Source organism: Aulonocara sp. 'chitande type north' Nkhata Bay, linkage group LG1, assembly GCF_057382095.1.
Source record: "Aulonocara sp. 'chitande type north' Nkhata Bay isolate Kocher_YH1m ecotype deep benthic linkage group LG1, A_spYH_male_GT1.1, whole genome shotgun sequence".
Taxonomy (NCBI): Eukaryota; Metazoa; Chordata; class Actinopteri; order Cichliformes; family Cichlidae; genus Aulonocara; species Aulonocara sp. 'chitande type north' Nkhata Bay.
Window position 1 is genome coordinate 6,773,636 of NC_141344.1, and position 3,524 is coordinate 6,777,159.

Consider the following 3,524-nt stretch of genomic DNA (forward strand, 5'->3'; position numbering starts at 1 on the left):
CAGGCTGGGAGGATTTGCTGTCTCTAGGAAGTTTCTTTGTGCTTGATCAGTTGATCTGTGGCCACTGCGGGGAGGTAATGCTGGGATGTTTTGATGTACTGGATGCTACATTAGTTCAGACGGCAGTGTGAAGGCCAGAAGGGACATGGACAGTTGGGGGCTAAGTGTGAATGAGACAGAAATTTAAAGAAACCAAAGAGTCTTTCTTGGTACTTTCCAAGGTCAGGTGGCATACATGACTATAATTCAGAGAGACTGTGCTTTTGCATCTGTCTGCATCGAAGGAAAAGTTATCGAAAGCAGGCTGAAAGTGTAGTCCTTTAGAAAAAAGGCATTATGTATTGAAAATTGGATAAAGTATAATGTTTTTGTTTTTTTTTAAATTGGCACTTGAATTGTGAAATGGTGAGATTTTGCAACCACTTTTTTCTCCACCACCCACTTAGCACTGACTTGCTTCTACATTTTCGCAGCTCAAACACACCAGACACAAACCCTCCCTCTCACTTTTCTACCAGAAGACCAAATGTCATTCACAGCAAAGACATTTCTTTTGTCCTTCACAGCACCACATTTCCTCAGACTGAGAACACTGTCCGGTATTTTGATTGATCATGTATTTGTATCTATTCATAGAGGCCAGATTCATCATTCCAATTTGTCAAGTTGCTGGTGTGCCAAGTTAATTATGTGCAGGAAAGCCAGAAAAAAGAGGACAGCCTCCTGTTTAGACTCATCTGAGGTTTCCCTACCTCACCTCGTCTCCAAACGAGCAGCCAAAGCTTCACTGGGCTGCTGGAGCTGTTTGGCACCATGGGTAATTAGTGTGATGAATGCTTTAGTGGAACAAATAGTGGCAGTCGGCTGTCTCGCTCATCGTGTGGCTGTGCTGTCATAGCTCTGGGGCTGCGAGCTCATCAGGGTAATGGATGATTCTGCAACAGAGCCATCCCTCAAACAACAGCGCCACCACTGAGCAGGAAACGGGCCTCTTTTTTTAGTCGACAAAAAAAAACCTTGAGTCTTGAAGGTATATGGATGTCAAGTGCTTTTTAGAAGGTTACCAACAACCAGTAACAGTTAAATCTGGAAAAATGAAATTGAAGTATCTCGTGAGGTATAATCGGGTGAAATGTAAAAGAATAGCCCAGTGCATTATTCTAAATATGCATTTTTTCTCTCTAAATAGGGCTAAATATATGGATATTCAAACATCTTACTAATCCTCTGTGGGATTCTGTCCTATGCCTGGGCTGTAGAGCTGTCGCCGTAGAAATGATGGATCACATTATTAGATTAGGGGAAAGCAAGGACGGGCTACAACTGGATTTGCAATTCAGAGTCTCTTTTGTATATGGACCTTTTCTGCATCAAAGGAATGGCCCTAATTGGGCCTCTGTCATTGAGTCAGAGATTGTTTTTTAACAATGCAGGAAACCTTGCAATAAATCAGGTCAGCTGTCTGAGCCACGTCACTGGACAAGGCATTAGTCAGATATGCAGAATGTTCTCTTTGCATACAATGTAAAAAGAATTCATCATCATTTACGAGCACAGTTGCAAGCCCACATCTCCTAATTCTTCCAACAAACGAAGGACATATGGTGATTTTTGTCTCTTGGATGAACCCCAGGGCAGAGGCAGCCTTGAAGGTCTGGCTCTGTGTGCTGTCATTTGAGTACCAGCTAATGGCTTATGCTTACTCTGTGCTTTGACTTTTCAACCCACTGTGACAGAGAATAATATGATTCACATAAGGGTGAATTCTCAACCATGTCATCCATGTAGCGGAAGCTGCCGCAGACAGGTAATCCATAGCTGTATCAGGGAAAAAAACACCAGTTCACTGAATTGTTTCGATGGCAGCCAGACCCAAGGCTAACAGAGCATGAGAGACAGGCGAGGTCGTGGAAAGGTTATTTTTTAGGTTCAGGAGGTGAGACTTTGGGGACGTGGACACGTCAGTCTTGCAGAGTCCGCAGGTCAATGTGAAGACAAGTGGAAGACACATTTCTCTGTCAGCACGCAGAGAGCCCGCACGGGTTCAGGCTTTTGTCGTGAAGTCCCAAGTCATTGAGTCAATAGCCAAGGAACATGACACAACCTCTCACAGTCACACGGCATCAAGCGGAACAGGGAATGGCATGCTTTCCATTTCACTGCACCGTGGCCCTGGCGAGACCTCGTCTGCACTCGAGAAACAGGAGAGCTCTCAGCCCAGGCTCTCGCATAAAAGCAACGCAGCAACCTGGCCCCGAACACGTACCTGGCTCGCTCACAGCAGCAGTACAAGATGATTCACCGGTCAATCCATAACCCCGGCTATTATCTCCACTGGCTGCTGTAGCGCGGCGAGATGCCTGTGGATAACCAGAGGGCTTGGATGAAAGGAAATTAGATCATGGCAAAGCACCAGCACATTTCGATTAAACTGATGTCAGGATTTATCTTCTTCCGTCAGTGCATTTAGATGGGAAAAGAAAATGTAACCTTTAACCCTGGCTGATCAAGCACTGACCGAGTGAATAGCCCTTTATCACAAGAATAGCGTTACATGCAATGTAACAAACTACATCATTTTGTCTGCGTGTGAGAAGAGTGAATAAAAAAATACATATCTTGTATGCTGCATCATTATCTAGTGCTGCCTTTAGCAACATTCTATTTGTGACATTTAAACAATACAAACGTGTTCTCTTCACAGGCTGCATGTTTATAGAGCATTGCTTATTTTTCATCCAATTAACAGTGCTAAAAAAAAAATCACTTCTATGTTTTTAATCATAATATGATAAATTAGATTTATCATGGGCCAGGCTGGAAACCAGCACCACAACAATGCTCAATCTTTAGACCACTGCTGTAGCATCATAGCAATGTGGCTCTTTCTGTTTCAGTAACCATATTTAGTTTACACATGGATAAATCTACCACTGCTTTTGTTCAAAAGGAATTCCTCAACAACTATTAGATGTATTTCCATGAAGTTTTCTTTTATCAGTTCACCCCTGAACAATATCTGTTCAAAGACCACATGACCTGAAGAATACAACGTTTCCATCAGCCAGTGGGGAAAATATGCCTTCAGACGTTTCTTTTCTTTTCTTTCAAATAACAAAAAAGAAAAAAATTCTACTTATGGAATGTCTGCACAGAAGATCATTATTTGTGCTTAAAATAAAGACACCATTTCTGCAGGGTTGACATCTTAAAGAAAACCTTGAAGTCTAAAAGAGCTGCTAGCATTGCTGTAGTGAATTCTCAGTCAAGGCATCTTTTAATAAGTGCAATATCTCTGGCTGGATTAAGTGGCGGCATGCTGGTGCACCACCACTCTCACACTGAATAAGAAAGTTAACAGCTCATACCGTTCTGTAGCCCTTATGTGTGGAGTTTGCATGCTCTCCCTGTGCCTGCCAGTGTTTCCTCATACAGTCCGAAAACATTCATGCTAGGCAATTGTTGATTCTAAATTAGCTGTAAGTGTTATTAATTAATAATCCTTTGCTAACTCATCAGACAAG